Here is a 19,944-nt window from a genome sequence, read left to right as displayed (position 1 = left end):
ATAATTAATACCAATTCTTCTTAACCTCTCCTAAAAATAAAGAGTGAATACTTCCAAACTCTTTTTATGAGGCCAGTATCACCCTGATACCAAATTCAGGCAAAGATATCCCAAGAAAAGAAAACTTCAGGTCAGTATTCCTGATGAATACGGGTGCAAAAGTCCTTAAAATATTGGCAACCAAATTTAACAACACATTAAAGGGAGCATACACCATGACCAAGTGGGATTTATCCCTGGGATGAAAGAATGTTTCAACAAGTGCAAATCAATGAGATACAACACATTAACAGAATGACAACTAAAAATCACATGATCATTTTAGTAGATGCAGAAAAATCTTTTAACGAAATCTAACACCTTTTCATGGTAAAAACTACCAACAAATTAGGATTTATCAGGAATACACCTCAAAACAACAAAGTCTATATGTAAAAGTACCACAGATGACAACATACTTAATTGTAAAAAACTGAAAGCTTATTCTCTAAGATCTGGAACAAGACAGGGATACCCATTCTTACCACTTCTATTCAACATAGTACTGGAAGTTATAGCCAGAACAATTAGGCAAGAAAAACAAATAAAAATATTCAGTGGAATGGAAGAAATAAGATTATCTTTGCATCTGAAACACTGTTATATTTAGAAACCCTAAACGCCACAAAAATCTATTAGAACTAATAAATGAATAAATGAATAATAAATGAATCTGGCAAAGGTTCAGAATGCAAAATCAACATACAAAAATCAGTAGCATCTTTATACACTATTAATGAATTAAAATGAATCCAAAAATAGTATTAAGAAAACAAACCCATTTCAAGGAGCAAGAGAAATACTAACATATTTAGAAATAAACTTAACCAAACAGGTGAAATACTTGTACACTGAAAACTATAAAGTGCTGATAAAAGAAATTAAACAGACACAAGTGGAAAGATAGCCCATCCCATGTTTACAGATTGGAGGAGTTAATATTGTTAAAATGTCCACACTATGCAAAACAATCTATCGATTAAATGGAGCCCTATGAAAATCTCATTGGCATATTTTACAGTAATAGAAAAGAACAATCCTAAAATTTATATGGAAGCACAAAAGGCCCTGGTAGCCAAAGCAATTTTGAGCTAGAAGAGCAAAGCTGGAGACATCACACTTCCTGACATTAAAATACTTACATCTTACAGATCTACAATAATCCAGACAGTATTGCAGTCATAAAAACAGACATATAGAACATAGGAACAGACTAGAGAGCTCAAAACTAAATTAAATGGTGTTGGGAAAGTATATGCATCCATAAGGATAACTTTAGACCCTTATCTTACACCATACTCAAAACTTTACTCAAAGTAGACTAAAGACTTAAACATAAAATCAGAAATCATAAAATCTGTAAAAGAAAGCAGGTGAAAAGCTGCTTGACATTGGCTTTTGCAATAATTTATTGAATGTGTTACCAAAAGCACACACTACAAAAGCAATAGTAGTCAATTAGGGATTACATCACACTAAATAGCTCTGCACAGAAAAAAAAAAAAGTCAACAAAATGAAAAGGCAATCTACAGAGTAAAAACAAAAATTGCAAATTGTATCTATAATAAGAGACTGATATCCAAATTATGTAAGGTACTCCTATAACTCAATAGCAAAAAGAAAAAAAAAATTCAAATATGAGAAAAAGACCTGAATAGACATTTCTCAAAAAAGATATAAAAATGGTCAACAGGTATATATAAAGGTACTCAGCATTACTAGTGATCAGGGAAATGGATATCAAAACCATAATAAGATATTACCTCACACTTGTTAGAGTGGCTGTTATGTATTTTTAAAAGATAGCAAATGTGCGAGAGGATGTGGAGAAAAGGGAGCCCTTGTACACTGTTAGTGGGAATTTAAATTGGTAAAGCTACTATGGAAAAGTGTGCGGACGTTCTAAAAAAAATTAAAGATAAAACTACCATTCCCAGCAATACCATTTCTGAAGACACACACAAAGACTTGAACCCAGGATTTTGAAGAGATAGCTGCACACCCAGGTTCATTGCAGCATTATTCACAATAGTCAAGATATGAAAACAACCTAAATGTCCCTTGATGAATGTATGGATAAAAAAAAATGTGTTAGATATATATAATGAAATATTACTCAGTCTTTTTAAGGAAGAAAAACCTGCCATTTTAGACAATGTGGATGAACCTGTAGGACATTATACTAGGTAAAATAAGCCATACACAGAAGAACAAATACTACATAATACCACTCATATAAGGAATCTGAAATAGTCAGTCATAAAAGGTCACAGTGGAATGGTCGTTTCCAGGGGCTGGAGCAGGGGAAACAGGAGGGCATTAGTCAAAGGGTATAACATTTTAGTTATACAAGATGAATAAATCGTAGCAGTCTACTGTATAGCATAATGCATGCCTATTGTTAACAATACTATATTGTACACCTAAAAATTTGCTGAATGAAGACTTTATGTTAAATTTTCATATCACAAAAGTAAATAATAGTAATAATAATATACAAAGAGTGTGAAAGGAAACTTTTAAATCTGATAGATATATTTAGTTCAGAGATTTGGTCAGGGTTCCACGGGTGTATACTTAGCTTTAGTTAGTTTTAGGTTTTTGTATGTCCAGTCATACCCCATTAAAGATTTTTTGTTTTTATTGTTTTACGAATTTACCAGGGCCTTGATTAGAGAGAAATGGAGAGTAATTGTCAAATGATTACAGAGGTTCAGAGTTTGGGATGATAAAAATATTCTGGAGAGGGATGGTGCTGATAGTTACAAAACAATGTGAACATACTTTAAACTGAACGATTAACATGATAAATGTTATATTATGTATATTTTACCAGAATTTAAAAAATATATATAATGCCATGCATTGAAAAAGTACAAGGAAACTCCTTAAAATATAGAGAGCCTCACAGAGGAATCAGAATGATAAAAAATAACCAATTTAAATTAATTGAAAGATAAATTAACTAAAATACAAAATTAATTAGATTGGCTCAACTATAGTTTTGTGATAGCAGAAAAAAAGTTATCTTGAAAGTAGACAATTAGAAACTATTTAAAAATAGAGAACATACTGAAGAAATAGAAATAGCCTCATAGATCTATGCAACAGTACCATAAATTCCAACAATCATGCAATGGGAGTTCTAAAAAGAACTAAGTAGTGCCTGAAAAAAAAATTGAAGATATAATGACCAAAACTTTCCCAAACTTGATGGAAAACATCCATCTTTATTTCCAAGAAGCTCAACTAACTCCGCATAAGATAAACACAAAGAGAACCACACCTGCACATGTCATAATGATCATAATCAACTTTCTGAGACTCAAAGATAAAGAGAATATTTTGAGTCGAGTCTAAGAAAACAAATGAGTAGTCACATACAAAATCAATTATATAATCGATCAATGATATTTATTTAGAAACAGTAGAGTACATTAGGCAGTGGATAACACAGTCAATGTGATGAAGGAAAAGTAAAATATCACCTAAAGTTCTAAATCTTGCAAAATTGTCCATCACAAATAATTGGGAAATAATGTTCATTGATTTAAAAAATATATGATTTGTTTCTAGTATCCATGTACTACAAGAAATACTAAAAGAAGTTCTTAGAGTAAAAGAAAATGACACCAGGACTTCTGTTTCTGGGAAGATGGAGTAGATGTACTTTACTGTGTTCCTTCTACTAAATAAAACTAAAAACTGTAGATACTACATATATAAAACAAACATAAAAAGACTATACTCATAAGAGATGAAGACAGGAAGAAAGACTAGTAAGAGATATTGCATTAAATATAGCTGGGGAGATTTACAAATTAAAAGACAGAAATGGGTACCGTGAATTAAAAAGCAGAACCCATCTATATGTTGTCTATAAGAAACTCACTTCAAATATAACAGTATGGGTAGGTTGAAAGTAAAAAGAGGGGAAAAGTTATATCATGCAAACATGAATCAAAGCAAAGCAGGATTGGCTATAATAATACCATATAAAGTGCAGTTCAGAATAAAGAAAATTACTAGAGACAGAGACAGATATTATATAATGCTAAAAGGGTCAATCTACCTAGAAGATATAGCAATCTTAAATGTGAATGTACCAAATAAAAAAGATGCAAAACTGGTGAAGACAAACTAATAGAATACAAAGGAAGAATAGACAAATCCGCAATTACAGTTGGAGATTTCATTATTACTCTCTGAACATTTGACATAACAACTTGTGGAGTATGCATATAGCAAATGTACTTCACAGGGCCTGGTTTTCTAAAGCCTTGCAATTTCAAATATTTACCTTGCAAAGGACAGGAAATTTTCCCCAGGCTATAGTCTCTGTTGTAAGATAAGGAATTGTAACACAGCAAGTTTGCTGGCTCAAAGACAGACAGGTTACTGATTAATATGTAAAAATACTGGAAAATTGCTGTAAGAAGAGAATGTTTGCTTAAAATCAAGCTTTTGTTAGTGGATCGACTAAATTGCATTATAGAATGTCACCTTGCTTTTCTTACTGAATGTTACCAGCTTCTATTGTTAAACTTGTTAAGCTGTACTTAGAAAAAAATACCACCTACATTCTCTTCCTATAACTTCCTGGTCTGGAGAATAAACGTGGGAAGAGAACCCCAATTCATGGTTAATTTCCCAAATGGAAGGAATGCCTCTCTCTTGAGGGTTCCAGATTAACCCCTTTTCGGGGCTTCTCACTGCTTAGAAGAGATGGGCTTTGAGTAATCTTTGATAGCTCCGACACCTAGGAGAAAAGGGGTGACAAATCCGTGGGAGGCAAAGCAACAACAACTAGACACAAAATGAGGAAAGATATATAAGAACTCAACACCATCACCCACCAAGATGTAATCAACATCTGTAGAACACTCCACCCAGCAATAGCAGAATTATTTTCAAGTGCCCATGGAAAATATAACAAAATACACCATATCCTGGATCATGAAGAAACTTCAGTAATTTTAAAACAATTGAAATAATGTAGAGGGCACTTATTGACCACAATGGAGTCAAACTAGAGATCAGTATCAGCAATATAAGAGTACAATATCTGAATACTGAAGACTGAGCAATGCACTTCTAAATAATTCATGGGTCATAAAGGAAATATCAAGAGAATTAATAATATACATTGAATTAAATAAAAATGAGAATACAAAATATTAAAATTTGAAGGACACAGATAACACAGTGCCAAGAGGAAAATTTATAACATAAATTCATATATTAAGAAAGAGAAATCTCAAATTAATGATATAAGTTCCTCATCAGAAACCTAGAAAAAGAAGTGAAAAATAAATCCAAAGCAAGCAGAAGTAAGGAAATAATAAACCTAAAAGAAGAAATCAATGAAATAGAAAAGGTAAAAAGAGTAGACAACGTTAATAAAACAATCAGTATAATCCACCATATTTATAGGCTAAATAAGAAATATCACACAATCATATAAATCTGTGCACAAAAAACATCTGGCAAAATTTAATGCCCAGTCATGTTAAAAACTCACCAAAAAAATAAAAAGAAAGGAATAGAGAGGAACTACCTCAAATTGTTGAACAGTATCTACAAAATATCTGTAGCTAACTTACACTTACTAGTAAAGACTGACTCCTCTTTCCCAAATTTAGGATCATGTCAACGATGTTCACCCTCACCACTCTTATTTAACGTAATCCTAGAGTTCTAGCCAGTGCATTGAGATAAGAAAAAGGAAAAAAAATTGCACGGATTAGAGAATAAGAAATAAAACAGTCTATTTGTATGATATATTTGTCTATGTAGAAAATTTCAAGAAAATGTCCTACAAATAATCAATGAGTTCAGCAAGATTGCAGCATACAAGATGCACATATAAAAAGTAACATTAATTTTATATAATAGTAATGTTTATTTGAAAATCAAAATTACAAATATAATACCATTTATAATCACTATAAAAAAACTAACTACATAGGAGTAAATCTAATAATCATAGCAAGACTTATATCCTGAAATGTACACAGTATTGAGAAAATCAGTCAAAGAAGACCTAGGTAAGTGGAGAGACATATCATGTTCATGGACTGGAAGATTCAATAAAATAAAGATGTCAAATCTCCTCAAATTGATGTATAGGTTTTAAAAAATTCCTATTAAAATTATATGAGGATTTTTGTAGAGATACACAAGATTAGTTTGAAATTTATGTGAAAAAACAAGAAACTAGAATAGCTGAAATCATTTTTAAAAAGAAGAATAAAGGGGAGGAATCATTCTTTCTAATTTTAAGACTTATATAGCTACAGTAATAAAGAATGTTTTGCGTTGGAGAAAAGTTAGAAATAAAGATTACTGGAACATCATAGTGTACCTAGAAATAAGCCTACAAAAATATGCATAAGTGATTATTGACAAAGAAAAGTATAGTCTTTTCAATAAATGATGTTGGAACAATTGGACATCAATAGAAAAAGGAAGACTAAAAGAAAGAAAAGAGGGAGGAAAAGGGAAAGAAAGAAAAAGTAAGGAAAGAAAAAAAAAACAGAGGGAAAAAGAGAAGGAAAAATACTGAATTCAACACACCTTCTATAAAAATTATTTAAACAACAGATCATAATGAATCATAGATTTCAATGCAAAAATGTAAAATTATAAAACTTATAGCAAAAAAATGCACCAAAGAAAATTTTTAGTATCTAGAGTTAGGCAAAGAATTCTTAGACTTGATACCAAAAGCATGATCCAATAAAAAGAAAAATTTATAAAGTGACTTTATCAAAATTTAAAATGTTTGCAGGGTTAAAGACCCCCATATGAAGGACAAGCTACAGAGAGGGAGAACATGTTTGGGAAACATATATTTAACAAACTGCTAGTATCTAAATTTTATTTTTTAAAACTCTCAAAACACAGAAGTAAAGAAAAAAAAATCCAATTAGAACCTGAGCAAAAGACATGAAAAATTCTACACCAAAGAAGATATGCAGATGGCAAATAAGCATATGAAAATATGTTCAATATCACTAGCAGTTAGAGAAATGAAAATCAGAACCACTATGATCTATCACTAAACTCCTATTGCAGTGGCTAAAATAAAATGTAGTGAAAATACCAAATGCTGCCAAAAATACAGAGAAACTGAACTATTCATGTTTGCAGGAAAAAATGTAAAATGGCATAGTCACTTTCGAAAATCAATTTTATTGCACACTAGCAATGAATTACTTGAAATTAAAACAAAACAATGTCAATTCAAAATACCACAAATAGCAAATGCTTCAGAATAAATTTCACTCTTTAGTTCAAGTACACAGCAAAATAATGTTTAGTGAAATTTAAGATTATCTAAATAATGGAAAGATATACCATTTTCATCAACTGGAATATTCAATATTGTTAAAATGTCAATTCACCTATACATTCAGCAATTTTTCTTCTTTGTATTTTCTGTGACATATCTAAGAAATCTGTATTTAACTGGCAGAAAAAAATGTAAGTTGTGTAATTATAGCTATTACAATTAAGTCTATAATCAATTTTTTTCTGCAATTCATTTTGAATTAACTTTTTCTATACAGTACAAGAAAGGTTGAGATTTTTAAAAAAATATTGCTATCTACTTAGATAAAATTAAGTTGTTGAAAATATTACTCTTTGTCCTTGAATTGCCTTAGCACTTTTAAGAGAAATGAATTGACATATATGTAAAAATCACTCTGTTCCTTCACACCTAGATGTAGTAATCACCATTCCCTGCATTGTGACTGGCTGCTAGGGGTTGCATTGTTATTTATTGGTTTCTTTAGATCATATCCAAATATTTGTACACAGTCCCCTTATTACTCTCCTCAAATTGGAATATATATGACATATCTTTTCTGCAATAATCTTGAACAATTTCAATAATTATATTATGTCTAAACGTTTACCATAGCTTATTACTTAATATTTCTGCTTCTAATCTCTCACCTTTACCAATAATTTATATTGTTGCCCGACTAATGATTGTGCCACTTTCCTATTATTCTTGTTTGCTTAGTTGCTTCTTTTTAAAGTTATATATTCCAACTTTTCAAAATATCTAGTAAGCCTTATGGCCTCTATGATAAAATACCAAAGCACTTTCCAATACCCGTTTTCAATTTTATCCAATATCAGTCCTCTACTCTAGCCATGTTGGTGTAGTAAATATTCCCAGATATTTTGAATTTAATTCAACTTGAATTTAATTCAACTTAAACTTAAATTTAGTTTAACTTGTCATCTCACATTTCTTGAGTACTATTAATTTCCAAAAGTAAGATAAAACTCCTGTGATCTGGATGAGGAGGAGATAGATAAAAGTTGAAGAGTTTAGTATATTTTGAAATCAGGAAGTGTGATACTTCCAACTTTGTTCTTTTTGTTCAAGATTTCTTTAGCTTTATGGAGTTTTTTGTAGTTCCATACAAATTTTAAGATCTTTTTTTCTATTTCTGTGAAGAGTGTCATTGGTATTTTGATATGGATTGTGTTGAATGTGTAGATAGCTTTGGGTAATATGGACATTTGGATGATGTTAATTTTTCCAACCCATCAACATGGGATATCTTTCCATTTATTTGTGTCCTATTCAATTTTTTTCACCAATGTCTTATAGTTTTCATTGTAGAGGTATTCAGCAACTTGGTAAAATTTTCTCCTGGGCATTTCATTTTATCAGTAGCTAGTGTGAATGACATTACTTTCTTGATTTCTTCTTTGACTATTTTGTTATTGGTGTACAGGAAGGCTATTGATTTTATTTTATTTTATTTTATTTATTTATTTATTTATTTTTTAAATTTTATTTTGTCAGTATACATTGTGGCTGATTATTGCTCCCCATCACCAAAACCTCCCTCCTTTCTCCCTCCCCCCCTCCCCCCAACAATGTCCTTTCTGTTTGCTTGTCGTATCAACTTCAAGTAATTGTGGTTGTTATATCTTCTCCCCCCCCCCCGGTTTTGTGTGTGTGTGCGTGTGTGTGTGTGTGTGTGTGTGTGTGTGTGAATTTATATATTAATTTGTCGATTTAGTATCCTACCACTATACAGAATTTATTTATTAACCCTAGTAATTTTTTGGTTGGAGTCTTTAGGGTTTTTTAAATAATCATGTCATCTGCAAATAGGGATAGCATGATGTCTCCTTTCTCATTTGGATACTTTTTATTGCTTTCTCTTGACTTATTGCTCTGGCTAGAACTACCAGTACTGTGTTGAATAAGAGTGGGGAAAGCAGGCATCTCTGTCTTGCTCCAGACCTTAGAGGAAAAGACTCCAATTTATAATTTATATTCTTGCAGTATGATGTTAGCTGCAGGTTTCTCATACATGGCTTTTATTTTGTTGAGGTACATTCCTTCTATAACTAATTTGTTGAGTGCTTTTTATCATGAAGGGGTGTTGAATTTTATGAAGTGCTTTTCTGTGTCTATTGAAATTATCATGTGTTTTTTTCCCCTTCACCTTGTTGATGTGATGCATCAGATTTATTGATTTGCATATGTTGAACTATGAAGCTATAGTAACCATAATAGTATGGTACTGGTATAAAAAAGACAAATAGACCAATGGAACATAATAGAGCCCAGAAATAAACCTACTCCTTTACAGACAACTTATTTTCAACAAAGGTGCCAAGAACATACAGTCGGGAAAGGACAGCATTTTCAGTAAATAGTGCTGGGAAAACTGGGTTTCTACAAGCAGAAGACTGAAACTTGACCCTTCATATTGTACACAAAAATCAACACAAAATGGATTAAAGACCTAAATTTAAGACCTGAATCTATGAAACTACTATAAGAAAACACAGGGGGAATATTACACAAAATGGGAGTGTGCAACACTCTTTTGAGCAAGACTGCAAAGGCACAGGCAACTAAAGCAAAAATATAGAAATGTGACTACATCAAACTAACAACATACATATATATCCCAATTAAAAAATGAGCAAAGAACCTGAACAGATATTTCTAAAAAAAAAAGATATACGCATGGACAACAAGCACAAGAAAACATGCTCAACATCACTAATCATCAGGAAAATGCAAATTAAAATCACAATGACGAATCATTTCACTCCAGTTACAATGGCTATTGTCAATAATATAGAAAATTACAATTACTGGCAAAGATGTGGAGAAAAGCGAACTTTCCTGCTTTGTTGGTGGAGGTGTAAATTGGTACAACTATTGTGGAAAATGGTGTGGAGGTTCCCCAGAGAACTAAAAGTAGATCTACCTTAAGACCCAGCAATCCCACTACTGGGAATATGCCCAAAGGAAGTGAAATCAATAAATCAAAAAGACACCTGTACTCAATGTTTTTCACAATCTTATTCACTATAGCTGAGAGATGTAATCAACCTAAATGTCCATCAATGGATGAATGGATTAAAAAAAAAAACCCTATGGTATATATCATACTAAATGAAGTACTATTCAGCTATTAAAAAAAAACAAAAACTATCACTTGTAGCAACATGGATGGAACTGGAAACCATCATGTTAAGTGAAGTAAGCCAGGCACAAAAAGAAAAATACTGTAGGATATCATTCATATGTGCAAAGCAAACAATAAAAGAAATGGTTCTCGTAGAAGTAGAGAGTAGAATAATGGTTAACAGAGGCCAGGAGAGGAGCAGGGATGGGGGTGTAGAGAAATGGTGGACTAACAGGTGGAATACAGTGTTCTCTACCCTAAGTGAATCATCTAGCAATATACCCATGTATTAAAACAACACACTGTACCCCACAAATAGGTAAAAGTAAATGTTAAATTAAAAATTAAAAAGACCAGCTAGGGAAAAAATAGAAGTTCAAGAGGTTAGAACAGATGCAATGTCGTATAAGACTAAGGTACACAAAAGTACCATGGGCTACTCTGTACAATACGTGGATACATTTTCTTTTTAATGGTTGATCTTATTTGAGAAATTGAATTCCATGGGAAGGGGAATAAATGGTGGGATGTTTTTTGGTGAACCTAAATGAAAACATGTAAGTATGTATATTTGCATTTCTTCTCAGTGTATTGGCTTCATGCCTTCTGTATACTTTGTAGTGAATCTTTTCATTTTTGAATTGTCTTCTGGCTAAGAGGGAAAAAAAATAGCCTCACTAGTTCATTAGTATTATCCATCCATCCATCCATCCATCCATCCATCCATCCATCCATCCACCTGTCCATTCAGTATAAGACTCTTTCCTCAATTCTAACACCAATTTTATTAAGCTCTTTCAGAATGTAAAACCAAAAGTATGCCCAGATGAACTTAAGTCAGGATACCCTAACCCTGATGTTTGTAAACTGCTACTCTACATACCACCATCAAGGATCTCTAAACGTGCTTCGGAGGTGGAGGTATCTACTCTGTAATAGTTTTTCCGATTCAAGCTTGAAGAGAAGCTACAAAAATAAACATAAGTATATTCTGGGTTGTCTGGCTTACGGCTATATTAATAAGCAATTGGTGTGTAACAGACAAGAATGTCATACCTCAGTGGTATTCACAATTAAATAGGTACTTCTCACATGCCTGTGGGTGGGCTAGGGCAGCTTTCTTTTACCTGTGTTCATTCTGGGTCTTGAGGTGAAGGGGCAGCTGCTGATCAACGCAATGAAAAAGCATGAGAGAAAAAATACAATCTTAAAAACATCTTTTATGAATATGCTTATATAATTTCTGCTAACATCCCTTTGTCTAAAGCTAGTCACGTGGCCAAGTTCAAAGTGAAGGGTGGATATGGCCTCAGACTCTGTGGAAATTACTGAAATTTAACAAAATATGTGATATGGTGTAGGAATAGCTATCACTAACGTTTATTCAGTCTGTCACAGCACAGTGATGGTAATGCAAATGTTTGAATTTGTTTAGCTAAATGAATGTGTTCCAGCAAACTGACAATCAAATAACATGAGGGCTGCACATGAACAGTTTTGCAGATTAAATGGACAAGAGTGGCATGATTGATGAGTCATCAGATGGCACACTGTACTTAAGCTTGTCAGACACAAAAAGATGTGTTCCAAAGAGGTAAGTTCAGTATTATCAGTCTAAAATGATCCCATCTCTATTATTACATACAACAATCAATACTGCACAGGAGATTAATAATAAATGTGAATAAAAATTAGTTCTTTTTCAGAATCCAACAATAATTACAGTGAGTAACCATTTAATACATATAGGAACAACACCGGAATGGTAAATTGTTGTCAAATAAAGCACAAGAGCATTATAAGGTTACTCCTATATGAAACCTTATTAAAATTCCCATTTAAGCATTCTACACTGGCTCTTTTACTAAAGATTGGAGTTTGATTATCCTACCAAACAAATTGTTAAGATTATTAATGCATTTTATACATATTTACTTAAACTATTTTTCTTTGCTTTAGTGTTGTTGGAATCAAAATCTATAAGCCAGACATTAGGCTAAGTCTTCCGCATAAACTTCACACTGATGATTTAGTTTCAATATCACATCATCACAAATTATATTAGTTCGGTAAACTTTCTATCTTCCAAATTAGTACCATGTAAATTACCAATTGTTTCACCAATTCATAGAATAGTTTGCCAGATTTCCAGCCTCAATTTCTTTATCATTTTTCCAGCCTCTGCTCACTTGCTGCTCAGTCCCTGAAGACAAAATATTTTTGGTCCTATTTATATGGCAGCACTCTAAGTCTAGGTGTCAATTTCTGCATTAGTTATATATTGTCATTATAACGCTGCAGAATTCACTCTCCCAAAAGAAGGTGGCATAAAACCATACACATTTATTTAGCTCATGATTCTACAGGTCTGTGTTTTAGCTGAAAGTTACTTCTGATTTGGTTTAGGCTTTCTTTGATTTGGGAATTGGCTACTGGCTGCTAGGAGCTCAAACATTTGCAAGTCAACTCTCTTTTGGCTGAAGCAGTTTGGTTCAGTTCCATCTTTCTCTATATCCATCCAGAAAGTTAGAACAAGTATGTTCTTTTCAATGGGCAAATATGCGAAGGCAAATGAGTGGAAATACAGGAGTCATCTTGAGGCCTGGGTTAAAAATTGTCTCACTGTCATTTTTACCAAATTCTCCTCCCAGAACAAGTCACAAGGTCAGATTTCTCTTCATGGAAGGAACAAGGAAGTCACATGGCCAAGAGTATGGATGAAGGTGGGATTTAAAACTCAGGACAATGAATGTAATCAGTCTTTCTCAGCTTGTATTTAATCATTGTTGTTGTTGTTGTTGTTGTTCTATAAACCCAAGGAGCTTGTAACTTGTGTTTTTTCAGTATTCACACAATTTTGAAGCAATCAATATAAATTATTCAATTAAGTACATGTCAATCTTTGAAGATTTCTTTGTCATTTTATTTATTTTTAACCGGAAATGGATTTCATATACTATTCATGTGTGAGAACCTTTTCCTTTTGTCTGGAAATTGTTTTTAACACATGTGGGGCAAATGTAAGTTCACAGTATTCACTTAAGAACACTGTTCAGAATACCACTGTAGAACTAATGGATTAATAGCAAGGAAGAAAAACAGAGTGGTTGAGAGCACGGCTGTCAGATTCAGTCATCCCGACTTCACCAGCTCCTAGTCTATAACCTTGAGCAAGACATTAGACTGCAGTTTCTTAATTATTAGAGTGAATAGGGATAAAAACAAAGCCTACTGTGTATGGTTGTAGGAATTAAACACACACACACACACACACACACACACACACACACACACACACACACACACACACTGCATAGAGCAATGCCTGTACATACTAGGCACTCTGTAAGTGTAAGCTATACCTACTATTATGATAAATAGTCTGCTGTTATAATGATTCTGTTTTTCTTTTTCTCTGCTTTTACTGTTGCTGGTGATCACTAGCACATCTCTCTGAGCATCTTACTTTCTCTGTGTGAGAGAATCTGACAGAATTTATGTGTGCCAGGGTAATTGCACCAGCTCATTTAAGTCCACTGTCTAGCCCAAGCAGAGGGCCTAGGTGTAATTAGTTTTCAGAGTACAAAAACATGTTACAAAGCATGGAGATATGTAGGAAGTGCTTAGGTCTGCTTCTCTCATAACTGAGCAAATTATTCTTTTGTTGCTTTTATTTTTTCTAAATTGGTGTTATTATTAATAAAGAGAGAGGCAGGCAATGATTATATATGTTTTCTTGCACATATGTGTATTTGTCCAAACTTAATGTGTGAAAGTAGAATTGTTTTGGATTAATAGGCTCTGAGCATATATAAATATAATTTTTTAATATAAATTATTCAGCAAAAACCAATTAAGTTAATAAATTAATGTTAACAATCCAATGGATAAAAGGTAAAACATTAATTTACCTGTTACTACTACTGAGATTTATCACCTAATAAAATATTTATTGTACATTTACATTTTTCCTACTTTACATTTCACATCAAAAATATTTTCCATTTTTATATTTTCTGTCATCTCTCTATCTCTCCCTCTTTAAATGGGGTGTGGTCAGTTGCTAAGCTACATTTTCAGGAGAAAACTTGCTGATTGCAGGAAGATTTTTAATTTCTCTTTATTTTGAGATCTCCAAAGCCTATAACAGTAAAATAATATAAGCAAGAATTCACATTGTACAAGTTACAACTACAGCATTTACTATTATGCCAGTTTGCATAATGCTTTAATAAGCTTTTGCTCTAGTCACTTATGCATAATGACATCTTAATTTCAATGTACATGATTAAAGCAGTATCCTAAAGGCTCTTTAGTTTATTACAAAACTTTTGTGATGCTGCTCTGAGCTGTTTTATAAACTTTATCTTCAGCATTTTCTTAGATTATTGCTCATCTTTTCTTTTTTTCCTTTTACATCTCTTTTTTTAAATATTCATATGGACTTGGGTTTTTTCTCTTCCCACTATTTTCACTGTGCTATAATCTTTAAATGAGAAGAAAAACTACGGGAACTGTTTTGTGACAAACAGAGATTGCACTTACTAATTACAAATATCAAAACTACGTGATTGATACATGCCTTGGGTTACTGACATAATTTTATATTCTTACTGAAAAGGCAAATTATGACCACAATAATATATGAGTACATATATGCCAAAATGGCTAAAATTAAAGACTAAAAATATCAAGTGTTATCAAGTTTGAGAGAAAAAAATGAATCTTTCATTGCTTGTGGGAATGTTAATTGGTACAACTACTTCAGAAAAATATTTGGTCGTAACTATTAATGATAAATATTGTCATTCACTGTGATCCAGAAATCCCTTTTTTACATATTTACCCAACAAAGATAGCTACATACATCTGTTAAAAATTGCGAATGAGAATATTTATTATAGCTTTATTCACAATAGAACTAAACTTGAAACAAGCTGTATTTGTTCTGTATTGTTGCATAACAAATTACCACAGATTTAGTGGCTTAGAACAACACATGCTCATTACTTCCCAATTTCTTTGGGTCACAAGAGCAGTGTAACTTAGCTGGATCCTCTGTTTAGGTAATGAAAAGGTTGCAATCTGGGTGCTGGTCAGGCTAAGTTTTCACCTAAGATTCATATTTTGCAGTGCTCACTTGGTTGTTGGAAACATTCAGTTCCTTATGACTGTTAAAGTGAGGGCTTTAGTTTTGGGGTTTTTTTAAATCAGGGGATGCAGCCACCTAAAGTTCCCAGAGGTTGCCTGCAGATTTGTTGCCATGTGGGCTTCCCAATAAGGTAATAAGGACTGAATGTCTGTGCCTAGCCCCCCACCCCCACCACCACTAAATTCGTATGTTAAAACTCTAATCTCCAATATGATGGTGTTTGGGGACAGGACCTTTGGGAGGTAATTGGATCATAAGGGTGGAGCTGTCATGATAGGATTAATCCTAAGAGACAGGTGCGAGCTTGCTCCTCTCTCTGCTCTCCTCCATGGGAGGATACAAGGAGAAGACAGCCATCTGCAAAAGAGGAAAAGAGCTTTCATCAGATACTGCATATGTTGGTGCCTTAATCTTGAACTTCCTAGCCTCCAGAACTGTGAGAAATAAATGGGTATTGTTTAAGCCACCCAGTTTGTGGTAATTTGTTATAGGAGCCTGAACTGACTAAGATGGGTGGCTTATTTTATCAAGCCAGGAAGGAAAATCTGCTTGCAAGATAGAGTAATAAACTGTAATCACAAAAATGACATTCAGTAATCTTTTCTACATTCTTTTTCATATTGTTTTCCAGATTTCTTCATATAATTAAAAAGCACATCAGGGAGAATTATGTAAAGCTTCTCTTTATTCCTGTCAATTTTTATTGCTCTGAAGTATGCCTTGTCTGAAGTTAATATAGCTATTCCATCTACTTTTTGATTAGGGTTATCACGGTTCATCTTTTTCCACTCCTGCACATTTAATCTATCTGAGCTTTATATTTAGAATGGGGTTCTTATAGTTAGCATACAGTTTCATTTTGTTTTTCTTACCTACTCTGACAGTCTCTGTCTTTTGTGAATTTAGATCATTTAAAGAAATTATCAATATAGTTGGATTAATTTCTAACATGTAGTAACTATTTTCTATTTATTGCCCTTAAACTTTGTTTCTTTTATTTTTGTATTTACAATTTTTTTTTACTTTCTCTAATTTTAATTGAGTATTTTGTGTGATAGCATTTTATTTTCTCCTTTAATATATCAATTAAAAATGATTTTTCTTTCAGTTTTTGCCATAGAGTTTAGAACATACTTTTAGATACTAATCCAAGTGCACTTCCAAATATCACTACATTGCTTCACAGGTAGGGCTAATACCAGAAATTCCTTCCCCAATTTCTTCTTTGTGTAGATCCAAGATTCTGACCTGTAATACTTTTATTCTCTCTGAAAAACGTATGTTTAACATTTCTTATAAGGCAGGTCTACTGGTGACAATACTTTCAATTTTTCTTCGTCTAAGTGAATTCTTATTTCTCCTTTACTTTTAAAAAAAATTTTTTAAATAATTTTAATTTGAAATAATTTTATGTATGTATTTATTTATTTATTTATATTTTTTTGGCATATAAGTAAGACTTTATTTTGTGTAACTTGACAGAATATACAACTCATTTGGTCACTTGGTCTCCCAATGAATTCTCCATTTGATTTATTTATTTATTTATTTATTTATTTATTTATTTATTTATTTATTTATTTTTTCTTCATTTTATTTTGTTGATATACAATGTGGTTGATTATTGTGGCCCATTACCGAAACCTCCCTCCCTCCTCCCTCTCCCCCCTCCCTCCCAACAATGTCCTTTCTGTTTGCTTGTCATATCAACTTCAAGGAATTGTAGTTGTTATGTCTCCCCCCCCCCCCGGTTTTTGTATGTGTGTGTGTGTGTGTGTGTGTGTGTTTGTGTGTGTGAATTTATTTATTTATTTTTAGCTCCCACCAATAAGTGAGAACATGTGGTATTTCTCTTTCTGTGCCTGACTTGTTTCACTTAATATAATTCTCTCAAGGTCCATCCATGTTGTTGCAAATGGCAGTATTTCATTTGTTTTTATAGCTGAGTAGTATTCCATTGTGTAGATGTACCACATTTTCCATATCCACTCATCTGATGATGGACGTTTGGGCTGGTTCCAACTCTTGGCTATTGTAAAGAGTGCTGCAATGAACATTGGGGAACACGTATACCTTCGACTTGATGATTTCCATTCCTCTGGGTATATTCCCAACAGTGGGATAGCTGGGTCGTATGGTAGATCTATCTGCAATTGTTTGAGGAACCTCCATATCATTTTCCATAGAGGCTGCACCATTTTGCAGTCCCACCAACAATGTATGAGAGTTCCTTTTTCTCCGCAACCTCGCCAGCATTTATCGTTCATAGTCTTTTGGATTTTAGCCATCCTAACTGGGGTTAGATGGTATCTCAGTGTTGTTTTGATTTGCATTTCCTGGATGCTGAGTGATGTTGAGCATTTTTTCATATGTCTGTTGGCCATTTGTATATCTTCCTTAAAGAAATGCCTACTTAGCTCTTTTTCCCATTTTTTAATTGGGTTGCTTGTTTTTTCCTGTAAAGTTGTTTGAGTTCCTTATATATTCTGGATATTAATCCTTTGTCGGATGTATATTTTGCAAATATTTTTTCCCACTCTGTTGGTTGTCTTTTAACTCTGTTAATTGTTTCTTTTGCTGTGCAGAAGCTTTTTAGTTTGATATAATCCCATTTGTTTATTTTCCCTTTGGTTGCCCGTGCTTTTGGGGTCGTATTCATGAAGTCTCTGTCCAGTCCTATTTCCTGAAGTGTCTCTCCTATGTTTTCTTTAAGAAGTTTTATTGTTTCAGGGCTTATATTTAATTCTTTAATCCATTTTGAGTTGACTTTAGTGTATGGTGAAAAGTGTGGGTCTAGTTTTATTCTCCTGCATATTGGTATCCAGTTCTCCCAGCACCATTTGCTAAAGAGGCAGTCCCTTCCCCAGTGTTTAGGCTTGATGCCTTTGTCAAAGATCAGATAGCTATAGGTGTGTGGGTTGATTTCTGGATTAGTTATTTCTCCTTTACTTTTAAAGGATAATTTCATTGGACAGAATTATAGGTTGGTCGGTTTTTTTCTTTCAACACAGTAAAATATTTCATTCCACTCTGTTCTTGCTTGCATGTTTTCTGAAGATAAGACTAATATAATTCTCATCCTTGTATCTCTGTATGTACATAATGTAGAGGTGGATGTACCTAACAGCAGAGCATCAACATATGTAAGACAAAACTGATAGAACTGTTAGGAGTAATAGATGAACTCACTCATAGTTGAAGACTTCACCACACCTCTATCAATAATTGACAGATCCAGCAGGTAGCAAATCAATAAGGAAATAATCAAACTGAACAGCACCACAATCAGATGTGTCTAGTTGACATTTATGGAACACATGCTCAAACAACAGCAGAGTGCACATTATTCTCAAGCTCAAATGGAACATTCATCAAGACAGACCACATTCTAAGCCACAAAACACACCTTAATAAATTTAAAAGAATAAACATATAAAGTGTGCTCTCAAAAAGCAATTGTATTGTACTACAAATCAATAATAGAAACATAGCTGGAAAATCCTAAGGTATTTGGCGATTAAATAAGAAACTTTTAAGTAACATGTGTATTAGTCCGTTTCTGTTGTTTATAACAAACTACTTGGAACTGGGTAATTTTTAAGAAAATAAAACTTATTGCTTACAGTTTTTGAGGCAGGAAGTCCGAAGTCCAAGGAACACATCTAGTGGTGGTGACAGTGACCCCTCAGTGCAAAATGGTAGAAGCAGAGAAAGAGCAGAGAGACACTTTGTGTTATCCTTTTAAAGCCCTCAGAACTATGCCCTTCACCACCATTATTAATCCATTTGCTCTGGCATGATCCTACAATCTAATCACTTGTCCAAGGCTCCAACTTTCAATTACCATAACAGGATTTCCCACCCTCAACAGTTACGATGGAGATTAAGTTTTGACGGAACACTCAACCCAAAACATTCCACCCTGGCTCCACAAACTCATGTCCTTTTCACAGACAAATGCACTCATTTCATCCCTAAAGGCTTGTTTTAACTCACAAGTCCAAAGTTCAAAGTCCCATCTGTGAAATTAAACCAAGTTATCTACTTCCAAGATACAATGGTGGTACAAGAATAGGGTACATATTCCCATTCCCAGTGGGAGAAATAGGCCAAAAGAAACGGTAACAGTTTCTAAGCAAGTCTGAAACGCAGCAGGGTAGGCATCCAGTCTTAAAGACGAAGAATCATGTACTTTGACCCCATGTTCAATGTTCTCTGCGTGCTGGTGCAGGGGTTAGGATCCCAAATCCTTGGGCATCTCTACTTCTGTGACTTTCCTGGCTTCCAGTGAT

The sequence above is a fragment of the Cynocephalus volans genome, chromosome 9 (genome assembly GCF_027409185.1).
Source record: "Cynocephalus volans isolate mCynVol1 chromosome 9, mCynVol1.pri, whole genome shotgun sequence".
Taxonomy (NCBI): Eukaryota; Metazoa; Chordata; class Mammalia; order Dermoptera; family Cynocephalidae; genus Cynocephalus; species Cynocephalus volans.
This window is presented reverse-complemented; position numbering follows the sequence as displayed.